We start from the raw sequence: 21,998 nt of genomic DNA, 5'->3' as shown, positions 1-21,998 counted from the left end.
AAAGTGTATTCATTTCATAAATAACTTAAGTAAGAAACGCACAACTGTTCCTTGTAAAGAGAAGCCATTGTTTACGACATGTCAAAGTATTGGTAGAAGTGAGATCAGTGTTCCTTTTCTCTGTAGAATCTTTGTTTTGAAATATAAACATGTTCTTTTGAAAGTGTATTCATATCTTGAAAAGCTTTAGTAAGAAACGCACATGTGTTTCTCTGTAAAGAGAAGCAGATGTTTGCGACATGTCAAATTACTGTTAGAAGTGAGATTAGTTTTCCTTTTCTCTGCAGAAGTTTTACTTTGAAAGATAATAACGTTCTTTTGAATGTGTATTTATTTCATGAAATGCTTTTGTAAGAAAAGCACATGTGTTTTTCTGTAAAGAGAAGCAGTTCTTTGGAACATGTTAAAGTATTGGTAGAAGTGAGATCCGCATTCCTTTTCTCTGTACAAGCTTTACTTTGAAAGATATTCACATTCTTTTGAAAGTGTATTCATTTCTTGAAAAGCTTTAGCATGAAACACACATGTGTATCTTGGTAAGGAGAAGCAGTTGTTTACGACATTCAAAGTATTGTTTGAAGTGAAATCAGTATTCCTTTTCTCTGTAGCAGGTTTACTTTGAAAGAAAATCACATTCTTTTGAAAGGGTGTTCATTTCATAAATAGCTTTAGTAAGAAACGCACATGTGTTTCTCTAAAGAGAGGCCATTTTTTGCGACATGTCAAAGTATTGTTAGAAGAGAGATCAGTGTTCCTTTCTGTGTAGAAGCTTTACTTTGAAAGATAATCACATTCCTTTGAAAGTGTATTCATTTCAGGATTAGCTTTAGTAAGAAACACACGTGTTACTTGGTAAAGAGATTCAATTGTTTCCTAAATGTCAAAGTCTTGTTAGAAGTGAGATCAGTGTTCCATCCTCTGTAGAAGCTTTGCTTTGAATGATAATCACGTTCTTTTGAATGTGTATTCATTTCTTAAAAAGTTTTAGTATGAAACACACATGAGTTTCTCTGTAAAGAAGCAGATGTTTGCAACTGTCAAATATCTATTAGAAGTGAGATCAGTTTTCCTTTTCTCTGTCAAAGCTTTATTTTGAAAGATAATCACGTTTTTTGAAAGTGTATTAGTTTCATATATAACTTTAGTAAGAAACGCACAGTTGTTTCTCTGTAAAGAAAGGCCGTATTATGCATCATGTCAAAGTATTTTTAGAAGAGAGATCAGTGTTCCTTTCTCTGTAAAAGCTTTACTTTGAAAGATAATCACATTCTTTTCAAAGTGTATTCATTTCATGAAAAGCATTAGGAAGAAACGCATATGTGTTTCTCTGTAAAGAGAAGCAGTTTTTTCCGACATGTCAAGTATTTTTAGAAGTGAGATCAGTGTTCCTTTTCTCTGTAGAAGCTTTGCTTTGAAGTATAATCATATTCTTTTGAAAGTGTATTCATTTCATGATAAGCTTTAGTAAGAAACGTACATGTGTTTCTCTGTAAAGAAAAGCACTTCTTTTCGACGTGTCAAATTACTGTTAGAAGTGAGATCAGTGTTCATTTTCTCTGTGGAAGCTTTATTTTGAAATATAGTCACGTTCTTTTGAAAGTGTATTCATTTCTAGAAATGCTTTAGTAATAATGCTCATGTGTGTCTTGGTAAAGAGAAGCAGTTGTTTCTGACATGTCAAAGTCTTGTTAGAAGTGTGATCAGTATTCATTTCTCTGTAGAAGCTTTACTTTGAAAGATAATCACATTCTTTGAAAGTGTATTCATTTCATTAATAGCTTTAGTAAGAAACGCACAAGTGTTTCTCTGTAAAGAGAAGCCGTTGTTTGCGACATGTCAAAGTATTGTTAGAAGGGAGATCAGTGTTCCATTCTCTGTAGAAGCTTTGCTTTGCAATACAATTGGTTCTTTAAAAAGTGTATTCATTTCTTTAAAAACTTTAGTAAGAAACGCACATGTGTTTCTTGGTAATGAGAAGCAGTTGTTTGCGACATGTCAACGTCCTATTAGACCTGAGATCAGTGTTGCTTTTCTCTGTAGAAGCTTTAATTTGAAAGATAACCACATTCTTTGAAAGTGTATTTATTTCATAAATAGCTTTAGTAAGAAACGCACATGTGTTTCTCTGTAAAGAGAGGCCATTTTTTGCGACATGTCAAAGTATTGTTATTAGTGAGATCAGTGTTCCTTTTCTCTGTACAAGCTTTACATTGAAAGATAATCACGCTATTTTGAAACTGTATTCTTTCCTGAAAAGCTTTAGTTAAAACGCACTTGTATTACTTGGTAAGGAGAAGCAGTTGTTTGCGACATGTCAAAGTGTTGTTTGAAGTGAGGTCAATATTCCTTTTCTAGGTACAAGATTTACTTTGAAAGATAATCACATTCTTTTGAAAGTGTATTCATTTCATGATAAGCTTTAGTAAGAAATGTACATGTGTTTCTCTGTAAAGAAAAGCACTTCTTTTCGACATGTCAAATTACTGTTAGAAGTGAGATCAGTGTTCATTTTCTCTGTGGAAGCTTTATTTTGAAATATAGTCACGTTCTTTTGAAAGTGTATTCATTTCTAGAAATGCTTTAGTAATAATGCTCCTGTGTGTCTTGGTAAAGAGAAGCAGTTGTTTCTGACATGTCAAAGTCTTGTTAGAAGTGTGATCAGTATTCATTTCTCTGTAGAAGCTTTACTTTGAAAGATAATCACATTCTTTGAAAGTGTATTCATTTCATTAATAGCTTTAGTAAGAAACGCACAAGTGTTTCTCTGTAAAGAGAGCTGTTGTTTGCGACATGTCAAAGTATTGTTAGAAGTGAGATCAGTGTTCCATTCTCTGTAGAAGCTTTGCTTTGAAATACAATTGGTTCTTTAAAAAGTGTATTCATTTCTTTAAAAACTTTAGTAAGAAACGCACATGTGTTTCTTGGTAATGAGAAGCAGTTGTTTGCGATATGTCAACGTCCTATTAGACCTGAGATCAGTGTTGCTTTTCTCTGTAGAAGCTTTAATTTGAAAGATAACCACATTCTTTGAAAGTGTATTTATTTCATAAATAGCTTTAGTAAGAAACGCACATGTGTTTCTCTGTAAAGAGAGGCCATTTTTTGCGACATGTCAAAGTATTGTTATTAGTGAGATCAGTGTTCCTTTTCTCTGTACAAGCTTTACATTGAAAGATAATCACGCTATTTTGAAACTGTATTCTTTCCTGAAAAGCTTTAGTTAAAACGCACTTGTGTTACTTGGTAAGGAGAAGCAGTTGTTTGCGACATGTCAAAGTGTTGTTTGAAGTGAGGTCAATATTCCTTTTCTAGGTACAAGATTTACTTTGAAAGATAATCACATTCTTTTGAAAGTGTATTCATTTCCTGAAAAGCTTTAGTAACTAACACACATGTGTTTCTTGATAAAGAGAAGCAGTTTTTTGCGACATGTCAACGTCTTGTTAGAAGTGATATCAGTGTTCCTTTTCTTTGTACAAGCTTTACTTTGAAGGATAATCACATTCTTTTGAAAGTGTATACATTTCTTGAACAGCTTTAGTTAGAAACACATGTGTTTCTTGGTAAAGAGAAGCAGTTGTTTGCGACATGTCAAAGTATTGTTAGAAGTGAGATCAGTTTACCTTTCTCTGTACAACTTTACTTTGAAAGATAATCATATTCTTCTGAAAGTGTATTCATTTCATTAATAGCTTTAGTAAGAAACGCACAAGTGTTTCTCTGTAAAGAGAAGCAGTTGTTTGCGACATGTCAAAGTATTGTTAGAAGTGAGATCAGTGTTCCATTCTCTGTAGAAACTCTGCTTTGAAATATGATCATGTTCTTTTAAAAGTGTATTCATTTCTTTAAAACTTTAGTAAGCAAAGCACATGTGTTACTTGGTTAGGAGAAGCAGTTGTTTGGGACATGTCAAAATATTGTTTGAAGTGAGATCAATATTCCTTTTCTCTGTACAAGCTTTAATTTGAAAGATAATCACGTTCTTTTGAAAGTGTATACATTTCTTGAAAATCTTTAGTAAGAAACATACATGTATTTCTCTCTAAAGAAAAGCAGTTGTTTGTGACATGGCAAATTACTGTTAAAAATGAGAACAGTTTTCTTTTCTCTCTACAAGCTTTACTTTGAAAGATAATCTCATTGTTTTGAAAGTGTATTCATTTCAAAAATAGCTTTAGTAAGAAACGCACAACTGTTTCTCTGTAAAGAAAAGCCATTTTTTGCGACATGTCAAAGTATTTTTGGAAGAGAGATAAGTGTTCCTTTCTCTGTAGAAGCTTTACTTTGAAAGATAATCACATTTATTTCAAAGTGTATTCATTTCATGAAAAGCTTTAGGAAGAAACACACAACTGTTCCTTGTAAAGAGAAGCCATTGTTTACGACATGTCAAAGTATTGGTAGAAGTGAGATCAGTGTTCCTTTTCTCTGTAGAATCTTTGTTTTGCAATATAAACATGTTCTTTTGAAAGTGTATTCATATCTTGAAAAGCTTTAGTAAGAAACGCACATGTGTTTCTCTGTAAAGAGAAGCAGATGTTTGCGACATGTCAAATTACTGTTAGAAGTGAGATTAGTTTTCCTTTTCTCTGCAGAAGTTTTACTTTGAAAGATAATAACGTTCTTTTGAATGTGTATTTATTTCATGAAATGCTTTTGTAAGAAAAGCACATGTGTTTTTCTGTAAAGAGAAGCAGTTCTTTGGAACATGTTAAAGTATTGGTAGAAGTGAGATCCGCATTCCTTTTCTCTGTACAAGCTTTACTTTGAAAGATATTCACATTCTTTTGAAAGTGTATTCATTTCTTGAAAAGCTTTAGCATGAAACACACATGTGTATCTTGGTAAGGAGAAGCAGTTGTTTATGACATTCAAAGTATTGTTTGAAGTGAAATCAGTATTCCTTTTCTCTGTAGCAGGTTTACTTTGAAAGAAAATCACATTCTTTTGAAAGGGTGTTCATTTCATAAATAGCTTTAGTAAGAAACGCACATGTGTTTCTCTAAAGAGAGGCCATTTTTTGCGACATGTCAAAGTATTGTTAGAAGAGAGATCAGTGTTCCTTTCTGTGTAGAAGCTTTACTTTGAAAGATAATCACATTCCTTTGAAAGTGTATTCATTTCAGGATTAGCTTTAGTAAGAAACACACGTGTTACTTGGTAAAGAGATTCAATTGTTTCCTAAATGTCAAAGTCTTGTTAGAAGTGAGATCAGTGTTCCATCCTCTGTAGAAGCTTTGCTTTGAATGATAATCACGTTCTTTTGAATGTGTATTCATTTCTTAAAAAGTTTTAGTATGAAACACACATGAGTTTCTCTGTAAAGAAGCAGATGTTTGCAACTGTCAAATATCTATTAGAAGTGAGATCAGTTTTCCTTTTCTCTGTCAAAGCTTTATTTTGAAAGATAATCACGTTTTTTGAAAGTGTATTAGTTTCATATATAACTTTAGTAAGAAACGCACAGTTGTTTCTCTGTAAAGAAAGGCCGTATTATGCATCATGTCAAAGTATTTTTAGAAGAGAGATCAGTGTTCCTTTCTCTGTAAAAGCTTTACTTTGAAAGATAATCACATTCTTTTCAAAGTGTATTCATTTCATGAAAAGCATTAGGAAGAAACGCATATGTGTTTCTCTGTAAAGAGAAGCAGTTTTTTCCGACATGTCAAGTATTTTTAGAAGTGAGATCAGTGTTCCTTTTCTCTGTAGAAGCTTTGCTTTGAAGTATAATCATATTCTTTTGAAAGTGTATTCATTTCATGATAAGCTTTAGTAAGAAACGTACATGTGTTTCTCTGTAAAGAAAAGCACTTCTTTTCGACGTGTCAAATTACTGTTAGAAGTGAGATCAGTGTTCATTTTCTCTGTGGAAGCTTTATTTTGAAATATAGTCACGTTCTTTTGAAAGTGTATTCATTTCTAGAAATGCTTTAGTAATAATGCTCATGTGTGTCTTGGTAAAGAGAAGCAGTTGTTTCTGACATGTCAAAGTCTTGTTAGAAGTGTGATCAGTATTCATTTCTCTGTAGAAGCTTTACTTTGAAAGATAATCACATTCTTTGAAAGTGTATTCATTTCATTAATAGCTTTAGTAAGAAACGCACAAGTGTTTCTCTGTAAAGAGAAGCCGTTGTTTGCGACATGTCAAAGTATTGTTAGAAGGGAGATCAGTGTTCCATTCTCTGTAGAAGCTTTGCTTTGCAATACAATTGGTTCTTTAAAAAGTGTATTCATTTCTTTAAAAACTTTAGTAAGAAACGCACATGTGTTTCTTGGTAATGAGAAGCAGTTGTTTGCGACATGTCAACGTCCTATTAGACCTGAGATCAGTGTTGCTTTTCTCTGTAGAAGCTTTAATTTGAAAGATAACCACATTCTTTGAAAGTGTATTTATTTCATAAATAGCTTTAGTAAGAAACGCACATGTGTTTCTCTGTAAAGAGAGGCCATTTTTTGCGACATGTCAAAGTATTGTTATTAGTGAGATCAGTGTTCCTTTTCTCTGTACAAGCTTTACATTGAAAGATAATCACGCTATTTTGAAACTGTATTCTTTCCTGAAAAGCTTTAGTTAAAACGCACTTGTGTTACTTGGTAAGGAGAAGCAGTTGTTTGCGACATGTCAAAGTGTTGTTTGAAGTGAGGTCAATATTCCTTTTCTAGGTACAAGATTTACTTTGAAAGATAATCACATTCTTTTGAAAGTGTTTTCATTTCCTGAAAAGCTTTAGTAACTAACACACATGTGTTTCTTGATAAAGAGAAGCAGTTTTTTGCGACATGTCAACGTCTTGTTAGAAGTGATATCAGTGTTCCTTTTCTTTGTACAAGCTTTACTTTGAAGGATAATCACATTCTTTTGAAAGTGTATACATTTCTTGAACAGCTTTAGTTAGAAACACATGTGTTTCTTGGTAAAGAGAAGCAGTTGTTTGCGACATGTCAAAGTATTGTTAGAAGTGAGATCAGTTTACCTTTCTCTGTACAACTTTACTTTGAAAGATAATCATATTCTTCTGAAAGTGTATTCATTTCATTAATAGCTTTAGTAAGAAACGCACAAGTGTTTCTCTGTAAAGAGAAGCAGTTGTTTGCGACATGTCAAAGTATTGTTAGAAGTGAGATCAGTGTTCCATTCTCTGTAGAAACTCTGCTTTGAAATATGATCATGTTCTTTTAAAAGTGTATTCATTTCTTTAAAACTTTAGTAAGCAAAGCACATGTGTTACTTGGTTAGGAGAAGCAGTTGTTTGGGACATGTCAAAATATTGTTTGAAGTGAGATCAATATTCCTTTTCTCTGTACAAGCTTTAATTTGAAAGATAATCACGTTCTTTTGAAAGTGTATACATTTCTTGAAAATCTTTAGTAAGAAACATACATGTATTTCTCTCTAAAGAAAAGCAGTTGTTTGTGACATGGCAAATTACTGTTAAAAATGAGAACAGTTTTCTTTTCTCTCTACAAGCTTTACTTTGAAAGATAATCTCATTGTTTTGAAAGTGTATTCATTTCAAAAATAGCTTTAGTAAGAAACGCACAACTGTTTCTCTGTAAAGAAAAGCCATTTTTTGCGACATGTCAAAGTATTTTTGGAAGAGAGATAAGTGTTCCTTTCTCTGTAGAAGCTTTACTTTGAAAGATAATCACATTTATTTCAAAGTGTATTCATTTCATGAAAAGCTTTAGGAAGAAACACACAACTGTTCCTTGTAAAGAGAAGCCATTGTTTACGACATGTCAAAGTATTGGTAGAAGTGAGATCAGTGTTCCTTTTCTCTGTAGAATCTTTGTTTTGAAATATAAACATGTTCTTTTGAAAGTGTATTCATATCTTGAAAAGCTTTAGTAAGAAACGCACATGTGTTTCTCTGTAAAGAGAAGCAGATGTTTGCGACATGTCAAATTACTGTTAGAAGTGAGATTAGTTTTCCTTTTCTCTGCAGAAGTTTTACTTTGAAAGATAATAACGTTCTTTTGAATGTGTATTTATTTCATGAAATGCTTTTGTAAGAAAAGCACATGTGTTTTTCTGTAAAGAGAAGCAGTTCTTTGGAACATGTTAAAGTATTGGTAGAAGTGAGATCCGCATTCCTTTTCTCTGTACAAGCTTTACTTTGAAAGATATTCACATTCTTTTGAAAGTGTATTCATTTCTTGAAAAGCTTTAGCATGAAACACACATGTGTATCTTGGTAAGGAGAAGCAGTTGTTTACGACATTCAAAGTATTGTTTGAAGTGAAATCAGTATTCCTTTTCTCTGTAGCAGGTTTACTTTGAAAGAAAATCACATTCTTTTGAAAGGGTGTTCATTTCATAAATAGCTTTAGTAAGAAACGCACATGTGTTTCTCTAAAGAGAGGCCATTTTTTGCGACATGTCAAAGTATTGTTAGAAGAGAGATCAGTGTTCCTTTCTGTGTAGAAGCTTTACTTTGAAAGATAATCACATTCCTTTGAAAGTGTATTCATTTCAGGATTAGCTTTAGTAAGAAACACACGTGTTACTTGGTAAAGAGATTCAATTGTTTCCTAAATGTCAAAGTCTTGTTAGAAGTGAGATCAGTGTTCCATCCTCTGTAGAAGCTTTGCTTTGAATGATAATCACGTTCTTTTGAATGTGTATTCATTTCTTAAAAAGTTTTAGTATGAAACACACATGAGTTTCTCTGTAAAGAAGCAGATGTTTGCAACTGTCAAATATCTATTAGAAGTGAGATCAGTTTTCCTTTTCTCTGTCAAAGCTTTATTTTGAAAGATAATCACGTTTTTTGAAAGTGTATTAGTTTCATATATAACTTTAGTAAGAAACGCACAGTTGTTTCTCTGTAAAGAAAGGCCGTATTATGCATCATGTCAAAGTATTTTTAGAAGAGAGATCAGTGTTCCTTTCTCTGTAAAAGCTTTACTTTGAAAGATAATCACATTCTTTTCAAAGTGTATTCATTTCATGAAAAGCATTAGGAAGAAACGCATATGTGTTTCTCTGTAAAGAGAAGCAGTTTTTTCCGACATGTCAAGTATTTTTAGAAGTGAGATCAGTGTTCCTTTTCTCTGTAGAAGCTTTGCTTTGAAGTATAATCATATTCTTTTGAAAGTGTATTCATTTCATGATAAGCTTTAGTAAGAAACGTACATGTGTTTCTCTGTAAAGAAAAGCACTTCTTTTCGACGTGTCAAATTACTGTTAGAAGTGAGATCAGTGTTCATTTTCTCTGTGGAAGCTTTATTTTGAAATATAGTCACGTTCTTTTGAAAGTGTATTCATTTCTAGAAATGCTTTAGTAATAATGCTCATGTGTGTCTTGGTAAAGAGAAGCAGTTGTTTCTGACATGTCAAAGTCTTGTTAGAAGTGTGATCAGTATTCATTTCTCTGTAGAAGCTTTACTTTGAAAGATAATCACATTCTTTGAAAGTGTATTCATTTCATTAATAGCTTTAGTAAGAAACGCACAAGTGTTTCTCTGTAAAGAGAAGCCGTTGTTTGCGACATGTCAAAGTATTGTTAGAAGGGAGATCAGTGTTCCATTCTCTGTAGAAGCTTTGCTTTGCAATACAATTGGTTCTTTAAAAAGTGTATTCATTTCTTTAAAAACTTTAGTAAGAAACGCACATGTGTTTCTTGGTAATGAGAAGCAGTTGTTTGCGACATGTCAACGTCCTATTAGACCTGAGATCAGTGTTGCTTTTCTCTGTAGAAGCTTTAATTTGAAAGATAACCACATTCTTTGAAAGTGTATTTATTTCATAAATAGCTTTAGTAAGAAACGCACATGTGTTTCTCTGTAAAGAGAGGCCATTTTTTGCGACATGTCAAAGTATTGTTATTAGTGAGATCAGTGTTCCTTTTCTCTGTACAAGCTTTACATTGAAAGATAATCACGCTATTTTGAAACTGTATTCTTTCCTGAAAAGCTTTAGTTAAAACGCACTTGTGTTACTTGGTAAGGAGAAGCAGTTGTTTGCGACATGTCAAAGTGTTGTTTGAAGTGAGGTCAATATTCCTTTTCTAGGTACAAGATTTACTTTGAAAGATAATCACATTCTTTTGAAAGTGTATTCATTTCCTGAAAAGCTTTAGTAACTAACACACATGTGTTTCTTGATAAAGAGAAGCAGTTTTTTGCGACATGTCAACGTCTTGTTAGAAGTGATATCAGTGTTCCTTTTCTTTGTACAAGCTTTACTTTGAAGGATAATCACATTCTTTTGAAAGTGTATACATTTCTTGAACAGCTTTAGTTAGAAACACATGTGTTTCTTGGTAAAGAGAAGCAGTTGTTTGCGACATGTCAAAGTATTGTTAGAAGTGAGATCAGTTTACCTTTCTCTGTACAACTTTACTTTGAAAGATAATCATATTCTTCTGAAAGTGTATTCATTTCATTAATAGCTTTAGTAAGAAACGCACAAGTGTTTCTCTGTAAAGAGAAGCAGTTGTTTGCGACATGTCAAAGTATTGTTAGAAGTGAGATCAGTGTTCCATTCTCTGTAGAAACTCTGCTTTGAAATATGATCATGTTCTTTTAAAAGTGTATTCATTTCTTTAAAACTTTAGTAAGCAAAGCACATGTGTTACTTGGTTAGGAGAAGCAGTTGTTTGGGACATGTCAAAATATTGTTTGAAGTGAGATCAATATTCCTTTTCTCTGTACAAGCTTTAATTTGAAAGATAATCACGTTCTTTTGAAAGTGTATACATTTCTTGAAAATCTTTAGTAAGAAACATACATGTATTTCTCTCTAAAGAAAAGCAGTTGTTTGTGACATGGCAAATTACTGTTAAAAATGAGAACAGTTTTCTTTTCTCTCTACAAGCTTTACTTTGAAAGATAATCTCATTGTTTTGAAAGTGTATTCATTTCAAAAATAGCTTTAGTAAGAAACGCACAACTGTTTCTCTGTAAAGAAAAGCCATTTTTTGCGACATGTCAAAGTATTTTTGGAAGAGAGATAAGTGTTCCTTTCTCTGTAGAAGCTTTACTTTGAAAGATAATCACATTTATTTCAAAGTGTATTCATTTCATGAAAAGCTTTAGGAAGAAACACACATGTGTTTCCCTGTAAAGAGAAGCAGTTGTTTGCGACGTGTCAAATTATTGTTAGAAGTGATATCAATGTTCCTTTTCTCCGTAGAAGCTTTACTTTGAAAGAAAGTCACATTCTTTGGAAAGTGTATTCATTTTATAAATAGCTTTAGTAAGAAACACACGTCTTTCTGTGTAAAGAAAAGTTGTTTGCGACATGTCAAATTACTGTTAGAAGTGAGATCAGTGTTCCTTTTCTCTGTAGAAGCTATGCTTTGAAATATAATCACGTTCTTTTGAAAGTGTATTCATTCATTTCTTGAAAAGCTTTACTAAGAAACCCACGTGTATCTTGTTAAAGAGAAGCAATTGTTTGCGACATGTCAAAGTATTGTTTGAAGTGAGATCAGTATTCCTTTTCTCTGTAGAAGCTTTATTTGAAAGATAATCACATTCTTTTGAAAGTGTATTCATTTCTTGAAATGCTTTAGTAAGAAACGCACATGTCTTTTTCTGTAAAGCAAAGCAGTTCTTTGTGACATGTCAAAGGCTTGTTAGAAGTGAGATCCGTGTTCCTTTTCTCTGTAGAATCTTTGCTTTTAAATATAATCACGTTCTTTTTAAAGTGTATTCATTTTAGGAAAAGCTTTATTAAGAAATGCACATGTGCTTCTCCTTATAGAGAAGCAGATTTTTCCGACATATCTATTACTGTTTGAAGTGAGATCAGTTTTCCTTTTCTCTGTAGAAGCTTTACTTTGGAAGATAATCACATTGTTTTGAAAGAGTTCATTTCAAAAATAGCTTTAGTAAGAAACGCAAAAGTGTTTCTTTGTAAAGAAAAGCAGTTGTTTGCAACATGGCAAATTACTGTTAGAAGTGAGATCAGTGTTACTTTTCTCTGTAGAAGCTTTGCTTTGAAATATAATCATGTTCTTTTGAAAGTGTATTCATCTCTTGAAAAGCTTTATTAAGAAACACATGTGTTTCTTGGTAAAGAGAAGCAGTTTTTGCTACATGTCAAAGTCTTTTGAGAAGTGAGATCAGTGTTCCTTTTCTCTATAGAAGCTTTACTTTGGAAGATAATCACGTTTTTTTGAAAGTGCATTTATTTCATGAAATACTTTTGTAAGAAACACACATGTGTTTCTCTGTAAGGAGAAGCAGTTGTTTTCGACATGTCAAAGTATTGTTAGAAGTGAGATCAGTAGTCATTTTCTGTGTGCAAGCTTTAATTTGAAATATAATCACGTTCTTTTGAAAGTGTATTTATTTCTTTAAATGCTTTAGTAATAACACACATGTGTTTCTTGGTAAGGAAAGGCAGTTGTTTCTGACATGTCAAAGCCTTGTTAGAAGTGAGATCAGTGTTCATTTCTCTTTAGAAACTTTACTTTGAAAGATAATCACATTCTTTGAAAGTGTATTCATTTCATAAATAACTTAAGTAAGAAACGCACAACTGTTCCTTGTAAAGAGAAGCCATTGTTTACGACATGTCAAAGTATTGGTAGAAGTGAGATCAGTGTTCCTTTTCTCTGTAGAATCTTTGTTTTGAAATATAAACATGTTCTTTTGAAAGTGTATTCATATCTTGAAAAGCTTTAGTAAGAAACGCACATGTGTTTCTCTGTAAAGAGAAGCAGATGTTTGCGACATGTCAAATTACTGTTAGAAGTGAGATTAGTTTTCCTTTTCTCTGCAGAAGTTTTACTTTGAAAGATAATAACGTTCTTTTGAATGTGTATTTATTTCATGAAATGCTTTTGTAAGAAAAGCACATGTGTTTTTCTGTAAAGAGAAGCAGTTCTTTGGAACATGTTAAAGTATTGGTAGAAGTGAGATCCGCATTCCTTTTCTCTGTACAAGCTTTACTTTGAAAGATATTCACATTCTTTTGAAAGTGTATTCATTTCTTGAAAAGCTTTAGCATGAAACACACATGTGTATCTTGGTAAGGAGAAGCAGTTGTTTACGACATTCAAAGTATTGTTTGAAGTGAAATCAGTATTCCTTTTCTCTGTAGCAGGTTTACTTTGAAAGAAAATCACATTCTTTTGAAAGGGTGTTCATTTCATAAATAGCTTTAGTAAGAAACGCACATGTGTTTCTCTAAAGAGAGGCCATTTTTTGCGACATGTCAAAGTATTGTTAGAAGAGAGATCAGTGTTCCTTTCTCTGTAAAAGCTTTACTTTGAAAGATAATCACATTCTTTTCAAAGTGTATTCATTTCATGAAAAGCATTAGGAAGAAACGCATATGTGTTTCTCTGTAAAGAGAAGCAGTTTTTTCCGACATGTCAAGTATTTTTAGAAGTGAGATCAGTGTTCCTTTTCTCTGTAGAAGCTTTGCTTTGAAGTATAATCATATTCTTTTGAAAGTGTATTCATTTCATGATAAGCTTTAGTAAGAAACGTACATGTGTTTCTCTGTAAAGAAAAGCACTTCTTTTCGACGTGTCAAATTACTGTTAGAAGTGAGATCAGTGTTCATTTTCTCTGTGGAAGCTTTATTTTGAAATATAGTCACGTTCTTTTGAAAGTGTATTCATTTCTAGAAATGCTTTAGTAATAATGCTCATGTGTGTCTTGGTAAAGAGAAGCAGTTGTTTCTGACATGTCAAAGTCTTGTTAGAAGTGTGATCAGTATTCATTTCTCTGTAGAAGCTTTACTTTGAAAGATAATCACATTCTTTGAAAGTGTATTCATTTCATTAATAGCTTTAGTAAGAAACGCACAAGTGTTTCTCTGTAAAGAGAAGCCATTGTTTGCGACATGTCAAAGTATTGTTAGAAGGGAGATCAGTGTTCCATTCTCTGTAGAAGCTTTGCTTTGAAATACAATTGGTTCTTTAAAAAGTGTATTCATTTCTTTAAAAACTTTAGTAAGAAACGCACATGTGTTTCTTGGTAATGAGAAGCAGTTGTTTGCGACATGTCAACGTCCTATTAGACCTGAGATCAGTGTTGCTTTTCTCTGTAGAAGCTTTAATTTGAAAGATAACCACATTCTTTGAAAGTGTATTTATTTCATAAATAGCTTTAGTAAGAAACGCACATGTGTTTCTCTGTAAAGAGAGGCCATTTTTTGCGACATGTCAAAGTATTGTTATTAGTGAGATCAGTGTTCCTTTTCTCTGTACAAGCTTTACATTGAAAGATAATCACGCTATTTTGAAACTGTATTCTTTCCTGAAAAGCTTTAGTTAAAACGCACTTGTGTTACTTGGTAAGGAGAAGCAGTTGTTTGCGACATGTCAAAGTGTTGTTTGAAGTGAGGTCAATATTCCTTTTCTAGGTACAAGATTTACTTTGAAAGATAATCACATTCTTTTGAAAGTGTATTCATTTCCTGAAAAGCTTTAGTAACTAACACACATGTGTTTCTTGATAAAGAGAAGCAGTTTTTTGCGACATGTCAACGTCTTGTTAGAAGTGATATCAGTGTTCCTTTTCTTTGTACAAGCTTTACTTTGAAGGATAATCACATTCTTTTGAAAGTGTATACATTTCTTGAACTGCTTTAGTTAGAAACACATGTGTTTCTTGGTAAAGAGAAGCAGTTGTTTGCGACATGTCAAAGTATTGTTAGAAGTGAGATCAGTTTACCTTTCTCTGTACAACTTTACTTTGAAAGATAATCATATTCTTCTGAAAGTGTATTCATTTCATTAATAGCTTTAGTAAGAAACGCACAAGTGTTTCTCTGTAAAGAGAAGCAGTTGTTTGCGACATGTCAAAGTATTGTTAGAAGTGAGATCAGTGTTCCATTCTCTGTAGAAACTCTGCTTTGAAATATAATCATGTTCTTTTAAAAGTGTATTCATTTCTTTAAAACTTTAGTAAGCAAAGCACATGTGTTACTTGGTTAGGAGAAGCAGTTGTTTGGGACATGTCAAAATATTGTTTGAAGTGAGATCAATATTCCTTTTCTCTGTACAAGCTTTAATTTGAAAGATAATCACGTTCTTTTGAAAGTGTATACATTTCTTGAAAATCTTTAGTAAGAAACATACATGTATTTCTCTCTAAAGAAAAGCAGTTGTTTGTGACATGGCAAATTACTGTTAAAAATGAGAACAGTTTTCTTTTCTCTCTACAAGCTTTACTTTGAAAGATAATCTCATTGTTTTGAAAGTGTATTCATTTCAAAAATAGCTTTAGTAAGAAACGCACAACTGTTTCTCTGTAAAGAAAAGCCATTTTTTGCGACATGTCAAAGTATTTTTGGAAGAGAGATAAGTGTTCCTTTCTCTGTAGAAGCTTTACTTTGAAAGATAATCACATTTATTTCAAAGTGTATTCATTTCATGAAAAGCTTTAGGAAGAAACACACATGTGTTTCCCTGTAAAGAGAAGCAGTTGTTTGCGACGTGTCAAATTATTGTTAGAAGTGATATCAATGTTCCTTTTCTCCGTAGAAGCTTTACTTTGAAAGAAAGTCACATTCTTTGGAAAGTGTATTCATTTTATAAATAGCTTTAGTAAGAAACACACGTCTTTCTGTGTAAAGAAAAGTTGTTTGCGACATGTCAAATTACTGTTAGAAGTGAGATCAGTGTTCCTTTTCTCTGTAGAAGCTATGCTTTGAAATATAATCACGTTCTTTTGAAAGTGTATTCATTCATTTCTTGAAAAGCTTTACTAAGAAACCCACGTGTATCTTGTTAAAGAGAAGCAATTGTTTGCGACATGTCAAAGTATTGTTTGAAGTGAGATCAGTATTCCTTTTCTCTGTAGAAGCTTTATTTGAAAGATAATCACATTCTTTTGAAAGTGTATTCATTTCTTGAAATGCTTTAGTAAGAAACGCACATGTCTTTTTCTGTAAAGCAAAGCAGTTCTTTGTGACATGTCAAAGGCTTGTTAGAAGTGAGATCCGTGTTCCTTTTCTCTGTAGAATCTTTGCTTTTAAATATAATCACGTTCTTTTTAAAGTGTATTCATTTTAGGAAAAGCTTTATTAAGAAATGCACATGTGCTTCTCCTTATAGAGAAGCAGATTTTTCCGACATATCTATTACTGTTTGAAGTGAGATCAGTTTTCCTTTTCTCTGTAGAAGCTTTACTTTGGAAGATAATCACATTGTTTTGAAAGAGTTCATTTCAAAAATAGCTTTAGTAAGAAACGCAAAAGTGTTTCTTTGTAAAGAAAAGCAGTTGTTTGCAACATGGCAAATTACTGTTAGAAGTGAGATCAGTGTTACTTTTCTCTGTAGAAGCTTTGCTTTGAAATATAATCATGTTCTTTTGAAAGTGTATTCATCTCTTGAAAAGCTTTATTAAGAAACACATGTGTTTCTTGGTAAAGAGAAGCAGTTTTTGCTACATGTCAAAGTCTTTTGAGAAGTGAGATCAGTGTTCCTTTTCTCTATAGAAGCTTTACTTTGGAAGATAATCACGTTTTTTTGAAAGTGCATTTATTTCATGAAATACTTTTGTAAGAAACACACATGTGTTTCTCTGTAAGGAGAAGCAGTTGTTTTCGACATGTCAAAGTATTGTTAGAAGTGAGATCAGTAGTCATTTTCTGTGTGCAAGCTTTAATTTGAAATATAATCACGTTCTTTTGAAAGTGTATTTATTTCTTTAAATGCTTTAGTAATAACACACATGTGTTTCTTGGTAAGGAAAGGCAGTTGTTTCTGACATGTCAAAGCCTTGTTAGAAGTGAGATCAGTGTTCATTTCTCTTTAGAAACTTTACTTTGAAAGATAATCACATTCTTTGAAAGTGTATTCATTTCATAAATAACTTAAGTAAGAAACGCACAACTGTTCCTTGTAAAGAGAAGCCATTGTTTACGACATGTCAAAGTATTGGTAGAAGTGAGATCAGTGTTCCTTTTCTCTGTAGAATCTTTGTTTTGCAATATAAACATGTTCTTTTGAAAGTGTATTCATATCTTGAAAAGCTTTAGTAAGAAACGCACATGTGTTTCTCTGTAAAGAGAAGCAGATGTTTGCGACATGTCAAATTACTGTTAGAAGTGAGATTAGTTTTCCTTTTCTCTGCAGAAGTTTTACTTTGAAAGATAATAACGTTCTTTTGAATGTGTATTTATTTCATGAAATGCTTTTGTAAGAAAAGCACATGTGTTTTTCTGTAAAGAGAAGCAGTTCTTTGGAACATGTTAAAGTATTGGTAGAAGTGAGATCCGCATTCCTTTTCTCTGTACAAGCTTTACTTTGAAAGATATTCACATTCTTTTGAAAGTGTATTCATTTCTTGAAAAGCTTTAGCATGAAACACACATGTGTATCTTGGTAAGGAGAAGCAGTTGTTTACGACATTCAAAGTATTGTTTGAAGTGAAATCAGTATTCCTTTTCTCTGTAGCAGGTTTACTTTGAAAGAAAATCACATTCTTTTGAAAGGGTGTTCATTTCATAAATAGCTTTAGTAAGAAACGCACATGTGTTTCTCTAAAGAGAGGCCATTTTTTGCGACATGTCAAAGTATTGTTAGAAGAGAGATCAGTGTTCCTTTCTGTGTAGAAGCTTTACTTTGAAAGATAATCACATTCCTTTGAAAGTGTATTCATTTCAGGATTAGCTTTAGTAAGAAACACACGTGTTACTTGGTAAAGAGATTCAATTGTTTCCTAAATGTCAAAGTCTTGTTAGAAGTGAGATCAGTGTTCCATCCTCTGTAGAAGCTTTGCTTTGAATGATAATCACGTTCTTTTGAATGTGTATTCATTTCTTAAAAAGTTTTAGTATGAAACACACATGAGTTTCTCTGTAAAGAAGCAGATGTTTGCAACTGTCAAATATCTATTAGAAGTGAGATCAGTTTTCCTTTTCTCTGTCAAAGCTTTATTTTGAAAGATAATCACGTTTTTTGAAAGTGTATTAGTTTCATATATAACTTTAGTAAGAAACGCACAGTTGTTTCTCTGTAAAGAAAGGCCGTATTATGCATCATGTCAAAGTATTTTTAGAAGAGAGATCAGTGTTCCTTTCTCTGTAAAAGCTTTACTTTGAAAGATAATCACATTCTTTTCAAAGTGTATTCATTTCATGAAAAGCATTAGGAAGAAACGCATATGTGTTTCTCTGTAAAGAGAAGCAGTTTTTTCCGACATGTCAAGTATTTTTAGAAGTGAGATCAGTGTTCCTTTTCTCTGTAGAAGCTTTGCTTTGAAGTATAATCATATTCTTTTGAAAGTGTATTCATTTCATGATAAGCTTTAGTAAGAAACGTACATGTGTTTCTCTGTAAAGAAAAGCACTTCTTTTCGACGTGTCAAATTACTGTTAGAAGTGAGATCAGTGTTCATTTTCTCTGTGGAAGCTTTATTTTGAAATATAGTCACGTTCTTTTGAAAGTGTATTCATTTCTAGAAATGCTTTAGTAATAATGCTCATGTGTGTCTTGGTAAAGAGAAGCAGTTGTTTCTGACATGTCAAAGTCTTGTTAGAAGTGTGATCAGTATTCATTTCTCTGTAGAAGCTTTACTTTGAAAGATAATCACATTCTTTGAAAGTGTATTCATTTCATTAATAGCTTTAGTAAGAAACGCACAAGTGTTTCTCTGTAAAGAGAAGCCATTGTTTGCGACATGTCAAAGTATTGTTAGAAGGGAGATCAGTGTTCCATTCTCTGTAGAAGCTTTGCTTTGCAATACAATTGGTTCTTTAAAAAGTGTATTCATTTCTTTAAAAACTTTAGTAAGAAACGCACATGTGTTTCTTGGTAATGAGAAGCAGTTGTTTGCGACATGTCAACGTCCTATTAGACCTGAGATCAGTGTTGCTTTTCTCTGTAGAAGCTTTAATTTGAAAGATAACCACATTCTTTGAAAGTGTATTTATTTCATAAATAGCTTTAGTAAGAAACGCACATGTGTTTCTCTGTAAAGAGAGGCCATTTTTTGCGACATGTCAAAGTATTGTTATTAGTGAGATCAGTGTTCCTTTTCTCTGTACAAGCTTTACATTGAAAGATAATCACGCTATTTTGAAACTGTATTCTTTCCTGAAAAGCTTTAGTTAAAACGCACTTGTGTTACTTGGTAAGGAGAAGCAGTTGTTTGCGACATGTCAAAGTGTTGTTTGAAGTGAGGTCAATATTCCTTTTCTAGGTACAAGATTTACTTTGAAAGATAATCACATTCTTTTGAAAGTGTATTCATTTCCTGAAAAGCTTTAGTAACTAACACACATGTGTTTCTTGATAAAGAGAAGCAGTTTTTTGCGACATGTCAACGTCTTGTTAGAAGTGATATCAGTGTTCCTTTTCTTTGTACAAGCTTTACTTTGAAGGATAATCACATTCTTTTGAAAGTGTATACATTTCTTGAACAGCTTTAGTTAGAAACACATGTGTTTCTTGGTAAAGAGAAGCAGTTGTTTGCGACATGTCAAAGTATTGTTAGAAGTGAGATCAGTTTACCTTTCTCTGTACAACTTTACTTTGAAAGATAATCATATTCTTCTGAAAGTGTATTCATTTCATTAATAGCTTTAGTAAGAAACGCACAAGTGTTTCTCTGTAAAGAGAAGCAGTTGTTTGCGACATGTCAAAGTATTGTTAGAAGTGAGATCAGTGTTCCATTCTCTGTAGAAACTCTGCTTTGAAATATGATCATGTTCTTTTAAAAGTGTATTCATTTCTTTAAAACTTTAGTAAGCAAAGCACATGTGTTACTTGGTTAGGAGAAGCAGTTGTTTGGGACATGTCAAAATATTGTTTGAAGTGAGATCAATATTCCTTTTCTCTGTACAAGCTTTAATTTGAAAGATAATCACGTTCTTTTGAAAGTGTATACATTTCTTGAAAATCTTTAGTAAGAAACATACATGTATTTCTCTCTAAAGAAAAGCAGTTGTTTGTGACATGGCAAATTACTGTTAAAAATGAGAACAGTTTTCTTTTCTCTCTACAAGCTTTACTTTGAAAGATAATCTCATTGTTTTGAAAGTGTATTCATTTCAAAAATAGCTTTAGTAAGAAACGCACAACTGTTTCTCTGTAAAGAAAAGCCATTTTTTGCGACATGTCAAAGTATTTTTGGAAGAGAGATAAGTGTTCCTTTCTCTGTAGAAGCTTTACTTTGAAAGATAATCACATTTATTTCAAAGTGTATTCATTTCATGAAAAGCTTTAGGAAGAAACACACATGTGTTTCCCTGTAAAGAGAAGCAGTTGTTTGCGACGTGTCAAATTATTGTTAGAAGTGATATCAATGTTCCTTTTCTCCGTAGAAGCTTTACTTTGAAAGAAAGTCACATTCTTTGGAAAGTGTATTCATTTTATAAATAGCTTTAGTAAGAAACACACGTCTTTCTGTGTAAAGAAAAGTTGTTTGCGACATGTCAAATTACTGTTAGAAGTGAGATCAGTGTTCCTTTTCTCTGTAGAAGCTATGCTTTGAAATATAATCACGTTCTTTTGAAAGTGTATTCATTCATTTCTTGAAAAGCTTTACTAAGAAACCCACGTGTATCTTGTTAAAGAGAAGCAATTGTTTGCGACATGTCAAAGTATTGTTTGAAGTGAGATCAGTATTCCTTTTCTCTGTAGAAGCTTTATTTGAAAGATAATCACATTCTTTTGAAAGTGTATTCATTTCTTGAAATGCTTTAGTAAGAAACGCACATGTCTTTTTCTGTAAAGCAAAGCAGTTCTTTGTGACATGTCAAAGGCTTGTTAGAAGTGAGATCCGTGTTCCTTTTCTCTGTAGAATCTTTGCTTTTAAATATAATCACGTTCTTTTTAAAGTGTATTCATTTTAGGAAAAGCTTTATTAAGAAATGCACATGTGCTTCTCCTTATAGAGAAGCAGATTTTTCCGACATATCTATTACTGTTTGAAGTGAGATCAGTTTTCCTTTTCTCTGTAGAAGCTTTACTTTGGAAGATAATCACATTGTTTTGAAAGAGTTCATTTCAAAAATAGCTTTAGTAAGAAACGCAAAAGTGTTTCTTTGTAAAGAAAAGCAGTTGTTTGCAACATGGCAAATTACTGTTAGAAGTGAGATCAGTGTTACTTTTCTCTGTAGAAGCTTTGCTTTGAAATATAATCATGTTCTTTTGAAAGTGTATTCATCTCTTGAAAAGCTTTATTAAGAAACACATGTGTTTCTTGGTAAAGAGAAGCAGTTTTTGCTACATGTCAAAGTCTTTTGAGAAGTGAGATCAGTGTTCCTTTTCTCTATAGAAGCTTTACTTTGGAAGATAATCACGTTTTTTTGAAAGTGCATTTATTTCATGAAATACTTTTGTAAGAAACACACATGTGTTTCTCTGTAAGGAGAAGCAGTTGTTTTCGACATGTCAAAGTATTGTTAGAAGTGAGATCAGTAGTCATTTTCTGTGTGCAAGCTTTAATTTGAAATATAATCACGTTCTTTTGAAAGTGTATTTATTTCTTTAAATGCTTTAGTAATAACACACATGTGTTTCTTGGTAAGGAAAGGCAGTTGTTTCTGACATGTCAAAGCCTTGTTAGAAGTGAGATCAGTGTTCATTTCTCTTTAGAAACTTTACTTTGAAAGATAATCACATTCTTTGAAAGTGTATTCATTTCATAAATAACTTAAGTAAGAAACGCACAACTGTTCCTTGTAAAGAGAAGCCATTGTTTACGACATGTCAAAGTATTGGTAGAAGTGAGATCAGTGTTCCTTTTCTCTGTAGAATCTTTGTTTTGCAATATAAACATGTTCTTTTGAAAGTGTATTCATATCTTGAAAAGCTTTAGTAAGAAACGCACATGTGTTTCTCTGTAAAGAGAAGCAGATGTTTGCGACATGTCAAATTACTGTTAGAAGTGAGATTAGTTTTCCTTTTCTCTGCAGAAGTTTTACTTTGAAAGATAATAACGTTCTTTTGAATGTGTATTTATTTCATGAAATGCTTTTGTAAGAAAAGCACATGTGTTTTTCTGTAAAGAGAAGCAGTTCTTTGGAACATGTTAAAGTATTGGTAGAAGTGAGATCCGCATTCCTTTTCTCTGTACAAGCT

This window comes from Chionomys nivalis, chromosome 13, assembly GCF_950005125.1.
Source record: "Chionomys nivalis chromosome 13, mChiNiv1.1, whole genome shotgun sequence".
Classification (NCBI taxonomy): Eukaryota; Metazoa; Chordata; class Mammalia; order Rodentia; family Cricetidae; genus Chionomys; species Chionomys nivalis.
The sequence above is the reverse complement of the archived record's forward strand: the minus strand, read 5'-3'. Positions refer to the sequence as shown.